At 45.7% G+C, this 27,300-nt stretch overlaps 1 protein-coding gene across 1 annotated transcript in view; it reads right to left on the reverse strand.

The window, feature by feature from the left end:
- The window catches only part of FHL5 (four and a half LIM domains 5), a 101,505-nt gene extending 81,946 nt beyond the window's left edge, over positions 1-19,559 (reverse strand). The window contains exon 1 of the mRNA XM_075338398.1: positions 19,454-19,559. The gene's annotated coding sequence lies outside the window, so the exon portion shown is untranslated. The remainder of the gene's footprint in view (positions 1-19,453) is intronic.
- Positions 19,560-27,300: the final 7,741 nt, after the last annotated feature.

The raw sequence follows: 27,300 nt of genomic DNA on the forward strand, positions 1-27,300 counted from the left end.
CTTCAGTCCCGGACCGGTGACAGTGCTAGGCTTCCGGCTGTCCTCCATGACAGGTTCAGACACCTTGCCACAATCCCCTGCGACCGGGGGTCCGACTCCTCTAGGCCCAGACCACCGTCTGCAACCTAGACAGCTTCTCTAGGAGCCACCGCTCCTGTCCTCCTCTGAGCTCCTCACAGCTCGAGGGCTACTCTGACTGACTACACTTCACACCTCCCCTCCCTGACCCCCCCAGGTGGGTGACTCTATTCCATTCAAGCCGTCCACTGGTGTATCTGGTGGGTGTGGTGCAGGGTGATTTGCTGTTGGAGGCAACACTATTAGATAGGGACCCAGAACCATGAGGGACTTGGAATACTGCACGGAAGGGCAGCTTGTGCAGTACCCTGTGACGACCTGATAGTCCAGGGGCGTCACATTTATATTTGACCATTTCAGCTTTCCAGAAGGCGACTAGAAGCATCATTTTCAGAATCTCCATCATAAACCTCCCTCATTACTGTAGAATATTGTGATAAACTTTTCTAAAAAACAAACCCCAAAACCTCAAAATGACCCATTAAACAGTATCTCACAAGTGACTTCATGGTAGTTCAGTGATAATGCTCCTGACAGCGTAAACAATACTTTAGTGTTTAATTTTAAAAAAGACAAAAATAGCAACAATAAGAAACCAAAGAAAATGTAAACCAAGCAATGAAAACTTGGTCTTTCCTTATTGCATCTGTTTTCTTTAAGGAAAGAACAACTTGTTGTACACTGACAAAAACATTTGGCAGAGAATAGTAATGTGTGAAAGACAGAAGTGTTACTATATAAAGACAGTACAGGATATGGAGATCTTTTCTGGGAGTGCTTGATGATGAGCACAGACAGATTACTGCGCAACAGAGCCTAAAGCAATTTCTGTAAGGTACTGTTGTGTGGTTATGAATTGGGAAAATACCTGCACAATCTTCAGAGTTAGATAGTCATCAATGCCAACACAATCTACATTCCCTATAAGTATGTCTTTGGCGTGTGGAAGGAAACCGGAGAACCCGAAAGAAAGCCACGTAAACTACTTGCAGATGTTGTCCTTGGTAGGATTTGAACTCAGGACCCCAGGGTGACACAAACTGTTCACATTATATTATTGTTCTTATCATCATTATTGTGTTAGTTACAAGATTGGAGATTGTTCTATGTATATTCTATCGGTTGTGTGATAGGACTTGAGTTTTATTTCATACCCAATCCAAAGATTTTAGGGGGAATATCACATTATCAAATAATTGTCCCTAATTAGAGATGAGCGAACACTAGATTCAGTGTTCAGTCATACCAAACCCAGACATTAAAAAAAATAGAGTTCGGGTTCAGCGTTCAGGTGTTTTACGTATGCAAACCAATTCTGCACGCATCGGTGTGTTCGGGTACGCTTGCTGCCCAACCCAGTGCGAGCAGCTTGCAGTGTTTGATCGGCTCTCACTGGGGATAACAACAGCGTGATCGGATGTAGTGTGCACCGAACAAAAAAAAAAAAAAAAACCCACTCACCCCCCCCCTGTTTATGGCTGGCTGCATGTGGGCAAAGACCTAAACTGCCAAAATAGTGACTTCCAATGTGATTCCGGTCAAGATCAGGTTCCAAGCCAAACTTTATCTAAACTCCGGCTGAACCCGCCAAACCAAACCTCCACCAGTCCACTCATCTCTATTTGTAATGAATAGTGATGAACAAACTGTTCAGTGCTTGGGTGCTCGGCAGGCATAACGAAGACTTTCATACTCAGGTGCTCAGTACTCATTTACAAAGTATCATGGAAGTCAATGAAAAACTAGAGCATTTTTCCTGAAGATTTTCCACAAAAATGCTTGGAGTTCCCCATTGACTTCCATTATACTCGATAAACACCTGCCTGTTCTGCCATGCGATGATCTTTTCCTGCTCAGAGTAGTCACAGACCACTCCTAGTGGTGATTCTCCTACATCCTGTGATTTCACATAGACACAGCAGTTTTCTCTTCAGCTCTGCTCTGTCGATGGGGTGTCACAGATGATATCCAGTTGATTGCTGACCATCTCAACCTGGCACAGCGGGAAGATGACTGTCAATCAACATGATATTGGCAGTGACGCACTGTTGGTAGAGGAGAGTGGAAGAGAGGAAAATACTCTGTTGAAGGGGATGCCACAGGAAGCAGGAGAATCGCCGTCAGGAGTGATCGTTACGGATCTGAGGCAGGAGAGATGGTCACATGGCAGAACAGACAGGTAGTTAGCAACTGTAAACAAGATTATACAGCTCACCGCTCAGTATAAATGTCCATCCATGGAAGAAGCCAGACGGTGCACGGAAAACAAAGGCTAAGGAACTTGCAGAAAAGGGGGTGGAATCCAGCAACAAAAAACATCTTCAATCAGGGAAAATATCCATCATTAAAATCCCATTTATCAGTGCTAATTAAAATCCATTACACGTACAGACATGGGGACGCGGTTGACGCGTTTCGGAAGAGAGTCTTCCTTAGTCGTGACCATAATAAACATAAATTCAAAATTAACTTAAATAACAAAACAGGGGAGGGAACAGGTAGGAGGAATAATGCAACAACATCTGAGAAGAACCATCCAAAATAGTGCACTTAACTCTATGAGCGGCTAAAAAGAATGCCACGACTTTATATATAACATAGATATGCTTGGTTGTATATGTTAGTGCACATGATTCATAAACTTAGATATAACGATGATATATAACTCTAGATAACCGCACCATATGGGTGGGAAAAAAAAATATCTATAATACTGACAAATACCTATACAGATATAAACACATAAAGGTGTTTGTTATTTAAGTTCATTTTGATTTTATGTTTATTATGGGTACGACTACCGCGTCAACCGCGTCCCCATGTCTGTACGTGTAATGGATTTTAATTAGCACTAATAAACGGGATTTTAATGATGGATGTTTTCCCTGAATGAAGACGTTTTTTGTTGTCAGATTCCACCTCCTTTTCTTCAGGTAGTTAGCAACTGTATGACAATATGTACTTAGTCTCAAAGGGAAATAGAGTTAAAAGGAATCTGTCCGCGGGTTTTTGCTACCTTATCTGAATCCAAGAGACCCTGAATCCAACCATGTATCACTTAGTTTACTGAGTGCAGCAGTTCTGACAAAATCAGAGTTTTTAGATTTAGCATTGCAGCAGAGCTGAGAAAGCTAATCCTGCCCACACTAGACTCTCTATGTACAATGTCTATAGACTCAGAGCTGCTTCTCAGTGGAGTGGGTGTGTTTGACCAGGGCATGATGTAGTCCAAGCAATACTAAGCTCCTGGTGCTAAAACAATCATTGCAAGTAAACAACACAAAGCTTGATAAGAGACGCATTGCTTAAACCTGTGTTTTAACCCCTGCTGTATGCTGTCCTCAGATTACACAGCAAACACCTGATGACAGATTCCCTTTAAGTAGCAGATAATCCCTAACAATATGTTTTTGAAGTGTGGGAGGAAATCAAAGAACTCTGCTCTAACACTCCAGGAACTCAGTGATGCCTCTAATAAATAAATCTTGTTGTTTTTCTGTGTAAACAAGTACTCCCACCAAACTTTTTATTGCTTATGCCTATGTAAATGTATGAGTAGAGCAGAGTAAATGCGGTTATATACTCGCTGATCGCCCCCTTCTCCCGATTCCCAGAGCCCCTCTGGTCCTCTTCTGGGTCAAGTGATGACTATTCTGACTTACTAGATCACACAGGGGACTATTTGTGAACCGGAATTCACTTCTGTAATGTAAGTCTACGGAGCCACGTTCTAACGCACAAATAAAAGTTTGGTGGGAGTGCTTCATTTAGTCATAAAATAAAAGTTGAATAAGCCAACATATTACTTGAAGCTCTATAATAATTACAGAGCCATTCTGCATACATAATATTTAATACGGCCTTAATGGGTTAAGTAAAAAAATCTGTATCAGCTCAGTATATGTAGAATAGTAACTGCAAATCTGTAGATTCTAAGTATGGAGTAGACTAACTTCTTAGCAAAACATTATTGAAATTGCATGAAAAATATTTGAAAAACAAACAAGGAATGAATAGCTAAATAAACCACAAACCTCAAAGGAATAGTCCATCCCCTTCCCCTTTTCTCTCCCTCCTCCAGCTCCGTCCTGTTTTCTAAAGTCTATTTCTGGAAAATCTATAAAAAATGTGCATACTAATCCTCTATCTAGATTTCCCGATAAAAGAAAAATGAATCATCTGGAAGTTATGGAATAAGAATAGTGCAGATTTATTGTGTAAACAATCCCACAATATTTGTGCTTTGTAATATATTCATCCTCAGACCTCTGGTACACAGGAAGGTGAAACATAACCCTATGGTTGGTTGTGGCCAATTTTTTGTCATGTGGACGAAAGGAAATTTCTCACTTATCTAAATGAGGAAATTAACAGTCATCGTAGTAATATTTAGGGGACCAGAATAGTGCATGAAATAGTCTGTGGGTCGTAGACTCATTCGCTGTACAGTAGGCAACACTGCGCTGCATAGAGACCCAGTCACGGCAGCAATATACGGACATGACTGGCCCAATTTGAACAACAGCCAAATTAACTCTGCTTAAAAGGAAGGTGTCGTCCAAAAAAAAAATATTTCAATAACTGAAAAAATGTAAAGTATTAATGTTTTAATGTTTTGTTTAGATATTATTATTTGTTTTTAATTGAGCAAAATATAAAAAAAAAATTAAAAAGTTTGATATTTTCCACCCTTAAACATTAGGGAGAGCGGCTGCTGAAATCCTACAGAAATCCTGTGACGCCCTGTACAAGCCAGGTAGTCACAGATAGGCCCCGCACAACACCGGTCCCCTTACTAGGTAACACCAGCCAACCACATAACACCCTAGTCACCTCCCTCAGGGCTTAATGGACACACCAGGGAGCGGAGCCAGGCGGTTGGACATGCCCACCGAGGAGTTCAGAGAGCCTGAGGCAGGAAAAGTAAACAGATCAGTTTGAGAGTTCAGTTTGACAAGCAGTTGAGTTTTTGAGAGTTCAGTGGAGGAGGTCATGCCTGTAGGTCAGGCCTGTGACAGACTGACAGGTGCCAGGGTTGGAGCCCGGGCACCTCTGGCTAGGAGGCATACGGAGGCCTCTGTCTGCAGGAGCCAGAAAGACGGCTCGGTGGAACCGTGGCGGACCAGGACAGGGTAGTGGCCCACCGGTAACGACCCGGGGAACCGACTCGGAAACCGGAGCACAAGAAGGGGTACTCAGACCCTGAAACGAGGTCTAGCAACTACTGATATGAGTTAATTAACTGATTGTGGTCTGGACTTTAGGTCCTTTCCCACCCAAAGTCAAAAGTCAAAGTCCTTTTATATGATGCATGCCAATTTCAGATTGTGCTGGCTCCTTTTTCCCTCATAGAACAGCCCAACGAGGGGGATAAGCAGCCACCGCCACGGCTCAGAGATCCCACAGGCCAGTGTCTGCGGGCTCTTCCGACATCCACAAGCTGGGAAGTGGACTCCTGACGCTGCAAGCGCAAGTAGCCAACATTTCAAACAGGTGCAGGAGAAAGGCAGAGACCACCAACCGGGTGGAGGAACCCGACTGCAGCCGGCTGCGGGCACCCACCACCATCACCTTGGTTTACCAGAGACTCGAGTGTTTCATTCTAATAGTGAGCACACCAGTGCCCTCCGGCCGCCCATCTCCCTGCACTGCCAAAGCACCACCAACGGGTCCCGGAGCCACCATCCCTGCCCACGGAGGGGTTCACAACTTGATGCATACCATCTCCCTCGGTGCCCCGTAACTGCAGCGGTGGTGTCCACCTTCACCACATCCCGTGGGTGGCGTCCCAAACTTAAAACATGGCCCCGGCCGTACACCTACGTCCCCAAACCACCAGCCCCTTTTTGGTCGGAGTGACCACAGCACCCCCGGGTCAGGAGACCCTCGAGCTACCCACTGAAGGTCCGGACCCGAGCGGCTCGGTTGCAGCAGAGCAAGGTGCGGCACACCCCCACTGTAGAAAAAGCCTGGATTATAGCTGCAGTAAAGTGGGCAGAATCTGCTCTCCTATGTGTGATATCACACCTCCCCCTCCCAATCTGGAGGTTTCCAAGGGATAACAGAGAATGAAATATAGGGACACAGTTCTGAGCCATTTTGTTGTTGACCAGAAATATCTAAAGTGTAACCAAGGACAGCAGGAGTATCACACAGGATAGTATTAGATAACCAGCTCAGCAGACAGTACCACACAGGATAGGATTAAATACACGGCTCAGCAGACAGTATCACACAGGATAGGATTATATACACAGATGAACAGACAGTATCACACAGGAGATGATTAGAAACACGGCTCAGCAGGCAGTATCACACAGGATAGGATTAGATACACAGCTCAGCAGACAGTATCACACAGGAGAGGATTAGATACACAGCTCAAAAGACGGTACTGTGGCGCCCTGGCCTAGCCAGGTCGTCACAGATAACACACAAACACCCCAACCCCACTAGACAGGGACAACAGCCAAACAAAAACCCTTGTTGCCTCCCTCCAGTGACTGATGTCCACACCAGGTGGGGCGGGGCCAAGCGGTTGGCACTACCCACCGAGGAGTTCACAGGCCTGGAGGCGGGAAAAGTGACAGTTGAGTGTTGGAGTTTGAAGTGAGAGGAGCAAGCACTTGGGTGTCTGGGTTTGCGGCCCAGGCACTGACAGCAAGGTTGGCAGACGGTGGTGGCCGTCTGCAGGAGTGGTGGAGCAACGCGGAACCGTAGAACCGGGGACGGGCGACTGCCCGCCTGTACCGACCGGGGAGCGAAGTGAAGCCAGCACACACAGGCAGGGCCATCGGACCCCGACCAGGCTTGGAGCCGCCGACAATAGTCAGATCCGAATGTGACTGGAACCCCAGGGGTTTCACAACAGCAAAAGTCCCGATTGAAGTCAACCGCCCACACCGTGAGGGTATACAGCTACCGCCTAAGGCTAGAGACCCAAGGGCCAGCCTGCGGGCAAACGGGCTCCTCCGGTACCCATACACCGGGGAGCGGACTACCGTTGGGAATCCATAGTAGTCAACAAAAGAACATCGAGGTGCAGGGAAAGACAGCCGCCATCACCTGTCAGGGGAGAAACACTGCAGCCGGCTGCGGGACCCGTCCATCCAGCCGTTTGGTTTACCGAGGACTTTGTACAAACCTTTCTTGCTGAGTGAGTACACCCGTGCCATCCGGCACCGCGCCGTGCTGCCCCTGCAACCCTGCACCTCACCGACCCTGCCTCCCTGTCACAACATCACCGGGCCCCGGGACCACCGACCCCTACCCACGGAGAGGGAAAACAACATCCCAGCTGCTCCCTACCATCGGTCCCGGGATCCTCGTCACCAGCAGCGGTGGTGCCCATCTTCACCACAACCCGTGGGTGGCGTCACGGACTAAATTCCCCAAACCAACCACCCCTTTCACTCACGGGCGAGGAGCGCCGCTCGAGTCCCCGGATCCGGCCCACCGCTCGAGCCACCAAGCAGCCATCGCAGCAGCGCCGGACCCGAGCGTTAGCGAGCACAGTGCAGTGGCGTCCTCCCCGCCCGCGACAGTACCACATAGGACAGGATTAGATACACAGCTCAGCAGACAGTATCACACAGGAGTGGATTAGATACCCAGCTTGGGAGACAGTATCACACACAGGATAGGATTAGATACAGCTCAGCAGATAGTATCACACAGGAGAGGATTAGATACACGACTCAGTAGACAGTATCACACAGGATAGGATTATATACACAGATGAACAGACAGTATCACACAGGAGAGGATTAGATACACGGCTCAGCTGGCAGTATCACACATGATAGGATTAGATACACAGCTCAGCAGACAGTATCACACAGGAGAGGTTTAAATACACTGCTCAGCAGACGGTACCACACAGGACAGGATTAGATACACAGCTCAGCAGACGGTACCACACAGGACAGGACAGGATTAGATACGCTCAGCAGACAGTATCACACAGGATAGGATTAGATACACAGCTCAGCAGACAGTATCACACAGGATAGGATTAGATACACAGCTCAGCAGACGGTATCACACAGGACAGAATTAGATACACAGCTCAGCAAACAGTATCACACAGGAGAGGATTAGACACCCAGCTCTGGAGACAGTATCACACACAGGATAGGATTAGATACAGCTCAGCAAGCAGTATCACACAGGAGAGGATTAGATGCATGGCACGGGGGTGGGGAAGCGGGGGCTGTCATTGGAGATGGTAGCAGTGGAGGAGGGGCGCCGGTACTCACGCACTGCTCTGCATGCACGTCCGCAGCAGCTGCAGCAAGGAGAGTGGAGGGGGTGTCATTGGAGCATTGGAGATGGTAGCAGCGGCAGTGCTGGGGGGGAGGGGCGCCGGTGCTCACACACAGCTCTGCTGCCTGCATACTGTAAGTAGCAGCAGGGGGGAGAGCGGGGCTGGGTAGGGTGGGGGGAGGGGGTGTCATTGGAGATGGTAACAGCGAGGGGAGGGGAGGCGCCCTGTACTCACACATCCCGGCGGTTGACAGGGGTAAAGTGGAGCACACAGCATATGCTGTGAGCTCCACAATGATGGCGCTGATCTCCTCCCTCTGCTGTGATCTGGACAGCCCAGGGGGTGCGTCCAGGTCACAGCAGACGCCTTTTTTAATGTTACTAAATGGGGTCGGAGCCCGACTATCAGAGTCTATGCCCAGGGGGCTGCCATAAAGGAGGTGAGGAATTGTCATTACAAACATCAAATCCAAGATGGCAGCCCCCAATGCCTTCAGTAAAATTAGAATTAAATAAAAACTAAATAAGCAGTGATTTTAATTTTGTATTAAAAATACTTGATTTCATAATCACTATTATTAATACAAAAATAAAAAACCGCGACACCCTTCCTTTAAAACATATTGGTTACAAACTTAAGTCATGTCTTCACTTTATTCCATGTAACTGTAGTCCATGTTTTTAATTTGGGGGAGGAAATAAAACTTAAAGGTGATTTCCACTACTTGGACAAGCCAAACTTATTCCCTTTGTTTGCCCTGTAAAAATAAGTTAACCTATACTCATCTCCGATGCTGCTGCATTTCCAGCAATGTCTAAAGCTGTGTTCCCGGGGCCCACGTGACATTGTTATGACCAAACAGCACCAGTTTCCTCCTCCCTGCCTTTGTACATTTGAGCAGGATTTGAGAGTAGCTCCCCTGACTACATCAGGGTGCTACAGGGAACTGTATCCTGTCCTCCAGGGTGCAGGGCCTACCCCCCATGGTTCCAGGTTCCCATCAACAGTGTCACTAACACCCGCACTACAAATGTCAACCACACCTCACACCAGAACTGTACAGACACACCAGTGGGTTGGTCAGGTTGGAGCAGGGCCGCCCACCTAGGGGTCAGGCAGACTGATGGGATGTGAGACAAGCAGTTCAGTTGTAGCCCTCAAAGAGTGAGGAGCTGGGGAGTTTGATCTCCCAGGGAGGCGACAGGTTGGGTCACAGACGGTGGTCCGGGACCACAGGAGTCGGAAACCCGGTTGCAGGGTATTGGAGGGTGTAACAGACTTAGTTTTGGAGAACGGTCGGCACCAGAAGTCCAGTAACCGGACCGTTCCGAGCACGGCGGGGTACAGGACCCTAGATCAGGGAGTAGCTTCACGCAACCTGATAATTCACCTGTGGAGGATGGTCTCTTTATGAACTTTCCCCAAGAGCTCAGAGATTGAAGGCATCAGCACAACACGGGGGATAGGGTTCTCCAAACTACACAACCCACTGAAATCCCAAGTGCCAGCCATCAAGAGCACAGCTGCCATACACACGGGTAGCGGGGCCCCGAAAGCTTTAAGCCGAGGGGCCACAATGGTCAATCAATTTATGCACGGAGGCAGGGCTCCGGACTTACCAAGTGACACTGGTGGGAGCGGGAAAAGGACAAACTCCCCCTGTAGAGACTGCGGTGCCTAGAGACTTTGGTATACCATCTGTGTGAGTGTCTGATTATTCCACCTAATCCAGCACCACGACTACCGCAGTGAGTAATCTGACCCCTGCACCCTGCTTTCCAAGGCCAAGCCACCCGTTTATCAAATCCCCACTGTCCAGGTCCTTCCCTACCTGCGGAGGGACTGACACCTGGCTGCCCCCACACCATCTACCCCGGTACTCCCTTCGGCAGCGGCAGTACTCCCCTTTACCACAACCCACAAATGGCGTCACGAACATTCATTCCTTGTAAATACCCTCTTTTATATTCGAGTGGCTGCAAGCCCCCGGGTCCGGAGACCCTCGAGCCACAGCAACACCGGATCAGAGCAGTTCGACTGCTGCAGGGGCGGCACATGAGCACTGTGTTGACTTCCTGCTCAAACGTCTAATGAGAGGAGGAATCTGGCCCTGATTGGTCATAACAATGTCACATGGGCTCCGGGAATAGGCTTATTTATTGTTACGGGTGCGAAGAAGGGGAATGAGTAAGGGTTGTCCAAGTAGTGGACATCCCCTTTAAAGAAGATTTAAAGATGCTAGAAAGGAAACAGTAATAAAGAATTCTGTTCTATGGATGTCATTGTCCCGTCTGCATATACAAGGTATTTAATGGAGTTTGATGGCTTCAGAAAACCCATCTTCTGGCTGATTTATTTTTTTAAAAAAAGTGTTTTAGTCATCTTATCGAGGTCCAGTGCTGATTCTCTGTCACTGCTCTATGGTAATAGCTGCAGTGCTGATGTCATGTCAAGAGCACTGAAGCCAATCAGTGAGCTCAACGGCTCTGAGCATTTTGTGCCATCAAGTTGGGCAGAGCTGCTGGGCTCTGTTATTGCTTGCAGCGCTCATGTCACATCGAAAGTACTACAGCCAATCAGTGAGCTCAATAGCTCTGAGCATTTTGTGCCGTGAAGTTAGGCAGCACTGCTGGGCTCAGTAATTGGCTGCAGCGCTGATGTCAGTGTTGCAGATAACAGATTCTGCCAGCAGTATACAAATAGTTTTATTTCTATATAAGATAAACATGCAGTATATCAGAAATATACAGTATATTTAAAGGGAACCAATTACCAGGATTTTTGTATATAACCTAAAGCCAGTGCTATACTGGCACTATCAGGATCATTCTCTACATACAGTCATGGCCAAAAGTTTTGAGAATGACACCAAAATTATTTTTTCACATGATCTGTTGCCCTCTGGTTTTTAATTGTGTTTGTCTGATGTTTACATCACATACAGAAATATAATTGCAATCATATTATGAGTTCCAAAAGGTTATATTGACAGTTAGAATGAGTTAATGCAGCAAGTCAATATTTGCAGTGTTGACCCTTCTTCTTCAGGACCTCTGCAATTCTCCCTGGCATGCTCTCAATCAACTTCTGGACCAAATCCTGACTGATAGCTGTCCATTCTTGCATAAGCAATGCTTGCATTTTGCCAGAATTTGTTGGTTTTTGTTTGTCCACCCGTCTCTTGATGATTGCCCACAAGTTCTCAATGGGATTAAGATCTGGGGAGTTTCCAGGCCATGGACCCAAAATCTCTATGTTTTGTTCCATGAGCCATTTAGTGATCACCTTTGCTTTATGGCAAGGTGCTCCATCATGCTGGAAAAGGCATTGTTGGGCGCCAAACTGCTCTTGGACAGTTGGGAGAAGTTGCTCTTGGAGGATATTCTGGTACCATTCTTTATTCATGGCTGTGTTTTTAGGCAAGACTGTGAGTGAGCCGATTCCCTTGGCTGAGAAGCAACCCCACACATGAATCGTTTCAGGATGCTTAACAGTTGGCATGAGACAAGACTGGTGGTAGCGCTCACCTCTTCTTCTCCTAATAAGCTGTTTTCCAGATGTCCCAAACAATCGAAAAGGGGATTCATCTGAGAAAATGACTTTACCCCAGTCCTCAGCAGTCCACTCCCTGTACATTATGCAGAATATCAGTCGGTCCCTGATGTTTTTTCTGGAGAGAAGTGGCTTCTTTGCTGCCCTCCTTGAAACCAGGCCTTGCTCAAAGAGTCTCCGCCTCACAGTGCGTGCAGAAGCACTCACACCAGCCTGCTGCCATTGTTGAGCTAGCTCGGCACTGCTGGTAGTCCAATCCCGCAGCTGAAACAGTTTTAAGATACGGTCCTGGCGTTTGCTGGTCCTTCTTGGGCGCCCTGGAGCCTTTTTGGTAACAATGGAAGCTCTCTCCTTGAAGTTCTTGATGATGCGATAGATTGTTGACTGAGGTGCAATCTTTGTAGCTGCGAAACTCTTCCCTGTTAGGCCATTTTTGTGCAGAACAATGATGGCTGCACGTGTTTCTTTAGAGATAACCATGGTTAACTGAAGAGAAACAATGATACCAAGCACCAGCCTCCTTTTAAAGTGTCCAGTGGTGTAATTCTTACTTAATCATGACTGATTGATCGCCAGCCCTGTCCTCATCAACACCTACACCTATGTTAATGGAACAATCACTAAAACAATGTTAGCTGCTCCTTTTAAGGCAGGAATGCAATGCTGTTGAAATGTGTTTTGGGGGTTAAAGTTCATTTTCTTAGCCAATATTGACTTTGCAAGTAATTGCTGTTAAGCTGATCACTCTTTATGACATTCTGGAGTATATTCAAATTGCCATTAGAAAAACGTAAGCAGTAGACTTTGTAAAAATTAATATTTGTTGCATTCTCAAAACTTTTGGCCATGACTGTACATGTAGTGGTCAGCTCGGATGCTTAAGTTTTGAAACCCAAGAAAGTAAAGTTTATGAAATTGGCAGCTTCTTGAGCGACAGCAGCTGAGGATCAGATAATATCTGGGGGGGTATTCATACTTACCCCCTCCCCATGTTAGGATTAGCATAAGTGTTATACAATCGATGTAACTTTTCACTTCCAGGACCTGTGGTGAGGTCATACCCATGTGACCAGAAGGGGTGAGGCCTCACCCAACAGAAAAATGTTGCTTTGTGGCATCATCTTTATTGCCTGAGGCCCCGCCCCTTCTGGTCACATGGGTATGACTTCACACAGGTCCTGGAAGTGAAAGAGTGAACTGTTTGTATAATACTTATGCTAATTCTAGCAGGGGGAGGGGATAACTATGAATACCCCCCAGCTATTATCTGATCCTCAGCTGCTGTCACTCAAGAACCTGATGATTTTATAAACTTTACTTTCTTGGATTTCAAAACCTATTCATCCGAGCTGTCCACTACAAGTATGTAGAGAATCAGCCTGATAGTGCCAGTATAGCACTGGCTTTAGGTTATATATAAAAATCCTGGAGATAGGTTCCCTTTAAAGACAGATATAATGATAAATACAGTATGACTCCCAGTATTTAAAAATATAAACACATATAAATACAAACTTACACATTTTCAGATGTAGCAATAGTGCACACAACTTAGAGGCAATCTGGCAGCGGGTTTTTGTTATCTCATCTGAGAGCAGCATAATGTAGGCAAAGATACCCTGAATGCAAAGATCAGAATTTTTAAATTTAGACATGTAGCAGAGCTGAGAAAGCTTTCCTGCCCACACCAGGCTCTCAGTAGAGATTGTACATTGATTAGGGGTGTCAATCAGAGGAGGGGACGTGTCAGATTGCCCTGCGAGTGTGATATTATAGTCTGAGAAATGATAAGAGTCCTGCTGCTTAAACAAATATAGCAAACAAACAAATGATAGGACATTAACAAGACAGGCATCTCTGATTTTTTTTTGTGTTAACCCTTGCAGCATGCTGGCTTCTGCTTACATAGCAAAAAACTGCAGACAAATTCCCTTTATTATACATGTATACTAGCTGCATGCAATAATTGAAGTCGTAGCTTTAACCAACTTTTTTCCTGGCCTTTTTCCCCTAAACTTTCAACTATAAGATAATGCCTATGTGTATGGCTCCACCTAAAAATGAAAAATGCTGTTCATCCGTAGCCTCTACTGATCTACAATATGTTATTTTCTATGCACTGGTACATCTACTTCTCATGTATTAAAGAATTATTGGAAGTACATTCCAAGTGATCTGAAGTCTCCTACGTAAACCATGGGGACCATGTTCTGAATTCAGATTAAAAATGTTTTTGCTGCAAACTATGTCAAGCATGGTTTATACATCTGCAGTCCAGATGGCACAGGTATGATATACCAGGCTTCAGATGCAAAAGTGTCTCATTCAAATATGTTCCGTTTACTATTCTCACAGTGAATAATCTTTTGCCTGAGATATAAAATAGAGCGTGAACATCATAAGGAAGTAAAATGACACAGATCATCACTCTGCTATCGCAGCCAAACATTAAGCTACGAGTGTATGCTGCAATATAATCCTATGGAAAAGCAATCTTAAAGAAATAAACTCAGGCCTGGGACAAGGTATTTTGGTGCCCTAGAGAGATGAAGTGGATGGTGCCCTGAATGAGTCAGAGACTAAGGTGACAGGACTCATAACGTTGCCCCTCCTTTTCCGATGTTTACCTCTTTCACCAAAAAGTACCAGCAAAAGTAAAAATGTACTTCAGGAGTGAGGTTCACCAGGGAGTGCATTTTTATCGTCAGATGTAGAGCTGTAGCACCCACGGGGCAGGAGTAAATTGTACACGTTGCCGGGCCAGTGATATCAGGTTCAAGGGGATGTCACGGGTGGCCCTTGCCCGGTTTCGTGGCCCCAAGGTGTACAATAAAAGGGATGGAGGATGGGATGGTGGGATGATGAGGAGGATGTTATGAGTTGTCTCATGACGCCACCTATGGTATACGGCCAGGGATTAGCCGCTGCTTCGGTCACAGTCCTCTGCGGCGGATGGTGTCACAGCTAGGGTAGTTCAGCTTCCCGCAGGCGAAGCTAGGCCCCAGGGAGGATGAAGGAGGTAGTAGTGGCAGTTGGCGCCGAAGTGCAGGATGAGTGCCTGGCAATGAAGGACAGACACAGCAGTTGCGGTTCCAGGTCTTTACTCAATGTCCTTTGGTTTCCCGGGGGTACTGGTCTCTGCTATGATGGGCTCCAGCTGATCCCGGATAAGTTGGAGGTAGCCACCGGTATTTGAAAGTTTCCTTTCCCAAGGGATGACTCTCCAGAAGTGAGGAACCAGGGCTGAGCTTCCCGCTCCAAGCCTCAGGCTCCGTGAAGAAAAAGAAGGAAGAAAGTGGTGTCATGCTGCCAGAACTGAAGTCCCGACTTGACTGAAGTTTGTGTAAGAGTTGCTCCTACCTCTACCCCAAGTGGTACCCGCCCCCAAAGTGGTTGTCCTAGAAAGTCCCATGCATCATGATGACCACCCCCCAGGCTACCCTAGTCCAGTCCCCAGTAAGAAGGTACCTATGCTGTATTTAAGGTGAAATGTGGAAACACCAGTGGTTAACCCCCTCCTTACCCGAGATGAATATTGCACCTTAAGTGAGGTGCAGTACCCTGTGGCGACTGAAGCCTCAGGGACGCCACAAAACCACCTATTGTTTGTGGACCATTTACACAATATGAGGGACAAAAAGTGATATTCAGTCCTGATGCCCAACCTGGTCTCTTGAAATACAGTATATATAGCAATACCACAGTTTTGGTTGTGTATAGCAAAAATGATGGTCTCCTTTGAAGCCCGGCCACAGAATGGGTTTAAACAGAGCTCCGCGATGACAAGCACAGAGGTCTTCAACAGACCGTCAGCTGTCATATCAACCTACCAACACCCTGCAATCACATCACACAGTGGGAAATTGGCACATAGAATGATGCGCCCCCATGACAGCCTGCTGTTAAAGAGGTTATTCAATATTTTGCTTTATTTTCTCAATATTCTACGTGGCTTCAGACTTCTGAATCCTCACAGCGTGCTCATCACATGCTGTGAGGATTCTTTGGTGTTGGTAGGGAGAGCAGCCCATTATATGACCACAAGTATATGATTTCCATACTTGCAGCCACATTCTTAGTAGACGTTCATGGCCTAGCACACTAGTCGTAATGTGATTGGAATTATATAACGCACATACTTGTGGTCACTTGACCGCCTGCTCTCACTGCCAACATTGCAGAATACTCATAGCATGTGACGTGCATGGATTCAGAAGTCTGCAGTCACATAAAGTGAGTTATATGCCGGGTATAGCGTGAGCTCAACATGTGAGCCAACTCCACACACCTATTCCCAACTTGCATCACACATGTACGGTAGATATTGGGAAGGGATTAATGACCGGTGTTCTACTTTATTTACATACATTACATGTTCTTCATATTACATGCTACCATAAATCCACAAAAACAAATAAACACACATATGGGAAAAAGCACATACACAGTCGTACACACAGAAAAACACTCGTACACACATGTATACACACTCATACACAGAAAAACCCGCTCTATCTCCCCTTCTCTGTTCGATCTGTCATATTGGACAGAGTTTCCCTCTCTTATCCTGTTGTGTCTTCACTGCTCATGATATCCTGTGACTTCTGCACCTCCTCTCTGGAGGATGCCAAGCTCTGCTCCCCACAGCGCAGGTAGAAAAATCCTATGACATAGACATTGATCACAGCAGCAGGCTGAGAGCCATCAGTTCCAGACAGCATAGCGTTCACCTGACTCGCTGTCGCCCCACTGCAGTCTATCAGATGGTGCACTGTGCACCGGTAGCACATAGCTAAGGCTACGTTCACACATCAGTTTTTTGGCATCAGGCACAATCTGGCGTGTGCCTGATGCATCGGATCCGGCGCAGAATATGCAAAAACGGATGCGCCTGATCCTTTTTTTTTATGCATCCGGTATACCTGATCCGTCAAAAAACGGATCTGGCGCATCTGTTTTTTGCATCCGTTTCGTCCGTTTTTTTGCTGGATCCATTTTTTTCAATCAATTGGAGCATGCTGAGTTTAAAAAACGGATCCGGTAGCTGCATCCGTTTTTTGCCGCATCGCCATAGGCTTCCATTGTAAATCATGCCGTATTGCGCCGGATACGGCGCGATACGTTTTTTTTTCAGATACAAAAAACGTTCAATGAGACGTTCCATCCGGCCGCCGCATTAAGTAATTACTCCGGATCCGTCAAAAATCGGATGCAACGCAAGGCCATCAGGCACAATCCGGCGCTAATACAAATCAATGGGGATAAAACGGATCCAGCGCCGGATCAGTTTTATCCGTTTTTTTCTGGATTGTGCCTGATGGAAAAAATCTGATGTGTGAACGTAGCCTAAAGGCCGCTTTACACGCTGTGATATCATGACCGATATCGCTAGCGTGGATACCCGCCCCCATCGGTTGTGCAAAATGGGCAAATTGCTGCCCGTGGCGCACAACAGCGCCCAGACCCGTCACATTACTTACTTGCCCTGCGACGTCGCTGTGACCGGCGAACCGCCTCCTTTCTAAGGGGGCGATTCGTTCAGTGTCACAGCGACGTCACAGCTGCGTCACTGAACCGCCGCCCAATAGAAGCGGAGGGGCGGAGATGAGCGGGTCGAACATCCCGCCCACCTACTTCCTTCCACATTGCGGGCGGGAGGCAGCTAAGGAGAGGTTCCTCGTTCCTGCGGTGTCACACGTACCGATGTGTGCTGCCGCAGGAACGAGGAACAACTTCGTTACTGCTGCAGCAACGATATTAGAGAATGGACCCCCATGTCACCGATGAGCGATTTTGCACGTTTTTGCAATGATGCAAAATCGCTCAAAGGTGTCACACGCAACGGCATCGCTAAAGCGACCGGATGTGTGTCCCAAATTCCGTGACCCCAACGAGATCGCTTGAGCAATGTCGCCGCGTGTAAAGCGGCCTTAAGGCGGCCATGAGTGCAGCGAGGGAGCTCACCTCACTACCTGTGCCCTGGCCCACAGTGTACTGAATGCCTGCAGCCTGAGGAGGTGTGGGGTGGACCCAGGCATTCAGCCATGACAGTTTTTTTTCCTGCCCAAAGTGCTCCCACTTCAGGGACACAGCAGGCAACACCCTAGGCGGGTGCTTACCCTGCCTATTCCTTGTCCCGGCCCTGACTAAACTGTTCTATATATCTGTCAAGATGAATCAGCTCAGTTTAGCTTAAAGGAAATCTGTCATGTTGTACATGTAGTCCGATCTATGGACATCATGGTATAGAGAAGGAGACACTGAGCAGAATGATATATATGTCTGTAGGAAAGCATTCAGTATAACTGGTATTTTATACAGTAAAGACGCTAGCCTTTGAATGCATGAGTCCAGTGGGTGGTCCTACCCAGTGACTGACAGCTACCTCGGCAAGCACACTCATACAGGGAATACTGCCAATCACTGAATAGGACCGCCCACTAGACTCATAGGCATAGCTAAGCATTAAATCTTTTCCCCAAAACATGTCTACCAATCTGATCAAGGTTCTCCTGCTCTATAACATCCTGCCTTACGATCAAATAGTATTTTGCTTTAAAGAGAGCTCTAGCTGTATATGCATGGAATATCTTAGATGTCACCTACAGTGGCTCCTTCTACATGAGCACTGAGTAAGCTCAGTCTATGACCTTGTAGAACAGTAAATAATACATAGTCTACATAGTAAGTAGGATTATCTAGGATTAGTTGTCTAAATATTGACTGGCGCATATTTTATGGTGGGTCACTAAATCAAAAATCTATTTAAACGTAGAGAAAGATCATAAATGTTTCAATAATGCTGAATTCTAGTAATTGCAGCTATTAAAAAAACTTCCTTCTAATTTTCAGGAATCTGTGGCGCTGGCACGTAAGCCTACATAGTGCTACCTACCAACTGGCCAAGAGAGCTCACTGGGGATACGAATGGGAAGGATATACTGACCCTGTATCCCTAGAACAAGTCCTTGGAGAACCTCTAAGTTTCCTCATGGGATTGGCAAGACATCTGTATATGAGGACAAGCCTTATTTGCATCTCATATTGTTACTGAAGAAGCTCATCCTATCCACTATCTTAATGATACTGAGGCTTCTTATATATTGATCATTAAATTCTCAAGAAATAGAACGAAATACAACAAAAAATGTACAAAAGTAGAAGTGCTAATAAAATAGTGAAACATTGTACGTCAAGGAAAATTGGCGTAGAAGTAACATATTTATAACACCTGATTGGACATCTCGGTCCCTGTATGCTGCTGAAAGGGAAGATTGTTTCCCGTAAACTTGACCTTACCAAGACCAAATATGTTACATTACAGGCCAAGTATTGCTGTGTTTCCTACAGCTCATCGCCCCACAGTTTAGATCATTCATCAATATCAAGAAAAACGTTTTACTTCCTAGTTTATTTTAAACAAAGAACCTAAAATATGAATCAGCACAATATAAAATGGTATAGAAGTACATATGGAATATATAGAAGGAATATTAGCCCCAGATCTAGCATCAGTACATCCAGTACATGTTACAGCCATTCTGGACAGATACTTACAGCTTCTTCTCTCCCTCCCAGCTGAGCTACTACTGGCTTCCAGGGTCGGCTCCCAGTTACATACTGGAGTCAATGAGCAATGTTTCAGTAATTCCAGTCTTGTCAGATTTTGGCTCTCAGGCAGATCGGCTTTGTTATTCTTCACATTTATCCTCATGCTTGTCTCTTAAATAGCAATACCGGATGTTTATATTCAGGTCCTAAACTTGCAAATTAAAGAGAGCAGCATAGATTTAATGAAGAATGTAAAGTTCAGCCGGATTCCTTTTAACCACGGCCAGAACCCAATGGGCTATCTTTTGGAATTTCAGTGGCTGGAGAAATGAATGGAATGTGCCTCTGGTAGCGTACTGTTGTAAAGAGGATCTAAAGATGTATAGATACAATTTCAAGGCTGTTTACCGCATCTTTATGGAACTAAAGACACTTCTGTTATACCATGCCTGATGAAGAGACCTGAGTAGTCTCGAAAGCTTGCAATTATTACCATCTTTTCAGTTAGCCATTAAAAGGTATCAACCACTGAGGACTCTGTTCTTTTAAACAATTTTTTTAAGACTGTTTTATTCACTAATTTATAGGGAACCGTCAAATCAAGGGATTTACTGGAAACAAAATAGTACTTTTGTTTGGATGATGGACATATCCTGATGTGTAATTCTATAACCACAGACTGATATTATGTTAGCGTATTGTTTTATTCATATAGTTTAAAGGGAACTTATTAATGATATTCAGTCTGGATTATCAAAAAGAGCCGACTCTTTTGGCTCCTAAATTAATCCCCAGGTGAAGACAGATTTAAGATTGTGTTAATGTGGCCGAAACCCCGCCCACCCACTGTCAAAAACCACACCCACTTACAACTGGCCAATTAAATTGTTGAGTGGGCGCTGTTTTGTTTAGTTGGGCGGAGTTTCATCTGTTGAACACTCAAATTTTACACCCAATGAGAGCCATTAAGAGAATTTAGTGGCTCTCACTGATCGTTCACAGCCGGTAGCCGGCTCTTTGTGTCAGATCGGGCATGATCCGACTTGAACTAATTATCACCATGATATTGCAGTCCAATCTGCAGGTATTATGTAATAGAGCAGGGAGAGCCTAGTAGACTAATAGATTATACTGAATCTTTTCTCACAAAACTGTGTATTAATTACTTTAACCTCTGCTCCTTTCGGGATTTTCAGTCCAGTGAGTGGTCCTATCGGTGATTAACAGCTATCTCTGTATGCAAATTTATATAAAGAAAGCCGTCAATCACTAATAGGACTGCCCACTGGACCAAAACTCTCAGAAAAAGCTGAGGTTTAAATGATTAAATCATGAGATACAGGTGAATCTTTTCTCACAAAACTATATATCAATCTGCTCAGCTCCTCCAGATCTATAACATGGTGCCTATAGATTGGATTGCAGTTTCATGGTGACAAGTTCCCTTTAATGACCACGTCATTGATTCTACCTTGATTAACGCTATCACATTTGACTTAGTGACTCATTAAAATTGAGAAAAAAAATCACCATGTTTCTTTTTTCTACTATAGTTTAAAATGTAGCGGCTGAAGTTATACCAAGCAAACCCTGTGTTGTCTGATGCAACTGTGGCACCCCTGGGGCTTCAGGCACCACAGAGTACTGCACCTCCATTAAGGTGTGGTACTTATCCCGGGTCTAAGGAAGGTGGGTGATGGTTCCACCAACTTACACATACATAAGCAGTGGGTTGCCCTCCCCAATGGGGACCGGGCCAGGGTCGGGTCACAGAAGGAGGTCACCACAGCGCTTGGGTTTACAGTACGCCACCGCACTAAGGGCTCCCGATCGACTGGAACCGGGACTCAGGGTCAGGGAGAAGCAACCACCAGGGGGAGTTAGGAGCACAAAGTGGGAAGAAGCAGGTTGACCTAGTGAGAGTAGTGAACCAGCCAGTGGTAGCAGCTGGGGGCAAGCTTCCAACATACAGCACAACTAAAAAATGGGGAGAACAGCTACAGACGCCGAGCAGAGTGGACATGCCGTGAGGCAGCTCTGTGGGCCAAGGCATTTCAACATGGTCACTGGGGAGAAGCAGGAGGCTGTTTCCACAGGCTCGGCACTGTCGTGGTACAGAACCCTAGGGCAGGCATACTTCAAGTTGTCTACCAACTCTGCAAGGGTCGCGGGAACAGGCTAGAAAAGGTACCGGACCTGTCCCACCATTCCTGGAGCCAAATAGCATATAGGATCCGGGGCTGAAGTCTTCGACCAGCCCCACGGCAGAACCGCGCTATCAGCCTAGAGGACGGGACACTTTACTGACACCGAGATTCCCAAGTGCTTCACGCCACGGGGATCCAATACTTAGCGCATCAAAAGGAAGAAGGGCTTATAGGCTGACACACATCGGACCTGACCTTCCGCGGATTCGGGATCGTCTGGAGCCCACGTGGCGGAGACCGATACTCTGGGTCATCACCTGAACTATCAGTGAGTAAAAGACCTGGAACCGCAGCCCCTGTCTCTGCCTCTTCTTTGCCGGCGCCGGCGCCCAGCACTGAGGCACCAACAGGGACTACCAACACCCCCGTCCGTCCTCCATCATCCTCCCTGGGGTAACCCCGCTCCATCCCGGCTGCGACCTTCACCATCAGCCCCGGAGAGCATCACCCGCAGCGACGGCCCATCTCTGGCCGTGGACCACAGGTGGCATCACGATCTAAAAAGATTTTCCTAACCATCACTACCACCCCCATCCTTCCTCCCATCCTCCCTCCCTTCCGTACGCATCAGGGTCACAAAACCAGGCCAGGCCAGCCCGTGACGATGCAGAGGATCTGCACCCCCGGCTCAGCGACGAGTCAGGTGAAAACCCCTCGACCCCAGGGTGTTACACAGCATTTCCGTTACAACTTTTCACTTGACACTTTGCTTCTTGGTAGCTTGAATACAGTAAAAAATGCACATAGGTATCATAGAATCATAAAATATTAGAGTTTGAATGGACATCCTGGGTCATCTAGTCCAACCCCCTGCTCAAAGCAGGATTTACTAAATCATCCCAGACAGATGTCCGTCCAACCTTTTCTTAAAGACTTCCATTGAAGGAGAACTCACCACCTCTTGTGGTAGCCTGTTCCACTCGATGATCACCCTCACTGTCAAAAGTTTTTTCTAATATCTAATCTGTGTATGCTCATATAATAGTTAATCATGGCAAGGTCTGGCTGCTTACATTTGTAGCGAACGACATAGACATGACTTTTAAAACAGCTTTTTATTACTAAGCATACTACCATAGGGGCACACCCCAAAAATTTAACGTGGGATGTTCCAGAGTCCTGGAGATTTTGATAGGAGTAAAGTATAATGTATCAAGCTGCTTAGGTGTGCAAATAAATGTAATTCATGCATTGCTTCAATAGCTTCTATTTCTATCCTAAGACACTATATAGTATATGAGATCTTGCTTTCGTGGTGTTTGACAGGTCACTATACTTGAGAACTTTGAAGAGGTGCATCCAGAACACACTAAAGAGAACAAATATTAGTGTGAATAGAAAATATGGCATTTCACTTACAAATAGCACAAATGACCCCATTCATTACACCTCAAAATTAAGTCAGACACCACTCTAGATCACCAAAACATATACTAAACACACAAAGTCGATGTATATCATAATAAGGGAGGACACTGTACTAAATATAAAAATGATTCAATGAATAATAAGGTAGAACACTGCACTGTATATGGGGTGTATGAAAGACATCTGAGTGGACCCCCAGCTCATGTTTGGCAAAGACCAATATATACAGGAGGTGAAATAAATATTGAACATGTCACCAATTTTCTAAGTAAATATATTAGGTGCTTTTGACACCAGCTGCATTGGGTAATTCTAACCTTGATTCCAATTCCATTTCATTATGTCTTGCATTACTAGATATTGTCTTGAGAGAGAATTATTTCGTATTTGGTGATGACTTTTACAAACAAATATGTGGTACAGAAATGAGGTCCAACGTGGCCCTGCATATGCAAATCTGTATATGAATGAGTTTGAGGAAGTTCATATTTATGCCAATCCCCTTTACCAACAAAATGTGCCCTGCTGGTATTGTTTTAATGACGATATCTTCTGTATTTGGAAAGGGTGCCAAAATGACTTAGAGAGATTTCTCACAGACTTGAACTCCATTAGACTGGAACTATCCTTTATGTTGACCCACAGTCTACAGTAACATTCCTAGACACCATAAACCATAAAGACAGTAGTGGAAATTTATCATCAGACATTTTTTCCAAACCCACTGATTGCAATGGGTTATTGCTATATGACAGTTGTCATCCCAAATCTACTAAAAATAGTCTTCCCCGCTTTCAATTTAAAAGGGTTACGCATATTGTATCAAACAAAAACATTTTACCAGAACAACTTCAGGAGATGGCAGATAGATTTAAAGAACGTAATTACTCGTCTAATGTTTTGAGGAAAGAATTCAATCACGTTTTTGACCTCCCCAATCCAGTAACTGAATCCAACATGAAAATGGAGAGCGTACCGTTTGTACATTATTACTACCCTATAGTACCCAAAATCTACTCCATTATCAGGAAACATTGGGCTCTGCTTCACAGGGCCTACCCTGATATTACTATGTTCAAGGTCCCCCCTACTCATGTGTATGAAAAGACCTCACAACCTCAGGGATCAACTCGTTAAGGCCGATATAGGCGCCTTAAAAAAGGAACTTACTCAGACACACTTTGGCACTACTAAAGGATAACTGAAGTGAGCACCAATATGTATATATGTATGCAGAGTACAAGCCAAAAAATACATAAATTAATAAAGATGAAGGCTGCACATCCAATACTATGATAATGGTATAATGCTACAAGCATGCTGACAATTATAATGAAAAATGCAATTCACTAACTGGAAAGTGAACATGTGAATCATGAAATACATACCTACCAAGACTATTAGGAAAAAAGAGATATTTAGCAATCGCATTGATCAATGTAACCGAGCCTCAATACCTCTGTATACATATATACATATTGGTGCACACTTCAGTTATTCAGTTATCCTTTAGTATTATGAAGATTTTTTTCTGAATGTGAACACAGCTCTGCCCCTTTCGGCCATGCTTTTTTCCATCATTTTCATTTTCCAAAAGAGTTTATATCGTGATGCCACTTGTTGGTTGCGGTTATGGTGATGGAACCGCCGCTGCACAGTCTGTTACCACTGGCGCTGATGGTGATGGCTGCATGGATGTTATTCCCTGTGTAAGTAGGGCCGAGCCCCAGGAAGTGAATGGCGGGGTCTGGCGCAGAAAGAAGGGAGACCACACGATGGGGATGCGGTGCAACTTCTGTTTTTACTCACGATGGTATTGAGCTGATTGACGGCTGGTTCAGACCCCTGGTCCCTTTTGTCCAGTGCCGGTGTGGTAACCTGGTGGTCTCTTTCCCAGGGACCTCTTACTGGTTAGTGGAACCCCATAACTTGGAGCGTTTGTGGGTCCCTTACTGTCTGTTGGCAGTCTCTCGTTCGTACGGCGGGCAGTGCGAATCCTGTAGGGTCAGTGTTCTGTTACGGTCCTTGGCTCAATCTTTACTGCTGGAGCCACCGGATTCTTGAGTCAGTGAGGTCCTTGAAGGTCTCCTCACTATGCAGATATTTGTCAGGTTGCCTGAAGCTGTCACCTGACCTAGGGCCCTGTGCCCCGTAGGTGCTCTGGTTCCAGGGGTACCTGGCTGTACCCTCTCTGGAAACCACTCTCCTGCACCACCTAGGTCACTACTACACGACCCCATATGGAGACACATCCATCCCCTTCCTCTGTCACTACCGGACTCCTCTGTCGTTCTGTCTGTCTGCCCCCTCCCACCAGGTTGCTGTCTAGTGGACTGGACTGGCTCCACCTCTGGCTCCACCTTTTAAGCCGAAACGTAGAATTGGTTGTATTAAGATCCATGATTTCTCGTATGTAAATAAAAAACCCTGCCACTTGCAAAGAAAATAAGTGTGCAGTGTATCTCTAAAGGCCCAGTCACATACAACGACTTACCAGCGATCCCAAAAACGATGTGACCTGATTGGGATCACTGGTAAGTCGCTGGGAGGTCGCTGGTGAGATGTCACACACTCAGACCCTACCAACGATGCAGGAACGATTCAGGTCACAGTAGCGACCTGTATAACGATCCCAGCAGTCACTGTGACCCTGTCACACAGTGTCAAACACAGCGATGTGTCCTGCCCAGCAGGACATCGCCTTTGAAGAAAATAGCCTGGACCATTCGGCAATGACTAGCGATCTCACAGCAGGGGCCTGATCGCTGGTAAGTGTCACACATAACGAGATCGCTAACGGGATCGCTACTGCGTCACAGACACCGTGACACAGCAGCGATCTCGCTAGCGATCTCGTTATGTGTGACGGTACCTTAAGGACAGTGTTAAAGGACTGGCGTAGTGCCTGTGCCATCTGGGGGCCCCAGATGTGCAGGCTAGCCCCACACTCCCCGATCCCTGGCCGGAACTGTCAATGTTAAAAGGCGCTCGTGGTGCGGGTATGGCCCCGCACTTTAAGCCAAAGTGCTTCAGGTCACCAGAAGTCATACCATGGGAACACGGGTATGAGCTCTAGGGGAACTGAGTGACATCACTGCTGCCAGCTGGGTCTTTTCAGTGTTTCCTGGACCATGGAGAGATCGGACATGTTTTTGGTCTTTCCAGGCTCAGATGTAATAGAGCCAGGACCATCGTGGGATGTCATGTGGATTACAGTGGAACTTCCAGGGTCTTCTTGCAGTTCCTCTTATTTTGATACACAGCCAAGATAAGCGCATGGCTGTGGGCTACAACCTGTAGCTGTATGCTTTATCTGTACTGGGTATCATAATACAGGGGGACCCTATGCCAAGTGTTGTATTTATTTCTTTATTTTTACTCTACTCTAAAGAGACTTTTTCCCTCAGCACAAAACGTTCCCATCCCCTGATTGTATCTTTGTCCCCCACCTTGTATATAGTTCTCCAAATACAACAAATACAATAATGGCCCCCGCATAGCTTTCCAAATAGTATAAAGGGTCCCACATAACCCTTCAATTATCAATTATTAGAATACACTTCCATAGTCCTCCATGTATTATAATGCATTTCCCATAGTTCTCCATGCATTATAATTCACCCCATAGTACTCAATATATAATACTGCACCACATAGTCCTCCTTATATTATAATGCACCCCCATAATCCTCCATGTATAAAGTAGCCCTTCAATTATTATCATGAATTTCTCATAATTCTCCATATATTATAGTTCACCCCATATTTCTCCATATATTATACTGCACCACATAGTCCTCCATATATTATAATGCAGCCCTATAGTCCTCCATGTATAAAGTAGACCTCATAGCCCTCCAATTATTATAATGAATTTCTCAATATATTATAATGCACCCCATAGTACTCCATATATTATACTGCACCACATAGTCACCAATGTTTAATAATGCACCCCCATAGTCCATGTATAAGGTAAGCTCCATAGTCCTCCATATATTATAATGTAGCACCCATAGTCCTATATGTATTATAACGCAACCCCATAAAACTTCATATTGTATTATGCAGCCCCATACTCCTCCATGCATAATGCACCCCTATATTCCATGTATAAGATGTCCTTCATTTTGTATTATGCAGCACCCCCAGACCTCCATATCTAATAATGCAGCCAGCCTTCCCAGTCCTCCATGTATAATAATGCAGCCAGCCTCTCCAGGCCTCCATGTATAATGTAGCAGCCGGCCTCTCCAGGCCTCCATGTATAACAATGCA

This window comes from Anomaloglossus baeobatrachus, chromosome 3 (genome assembly GCF_048569485.1).
Source record: "Anomaloglossus baeobatrachus isolate aAnoBae1 chromosome 3, aAnoBae1.hap1, whole genome shotgun sequence".
Classification (NCBI taxonomy): Eukaryota; Metazoa; Chordata; class Amphibia; order Anura; family Aromobatidae; genus Anomaloglossus; species Anomaloglossus baeobatrachus.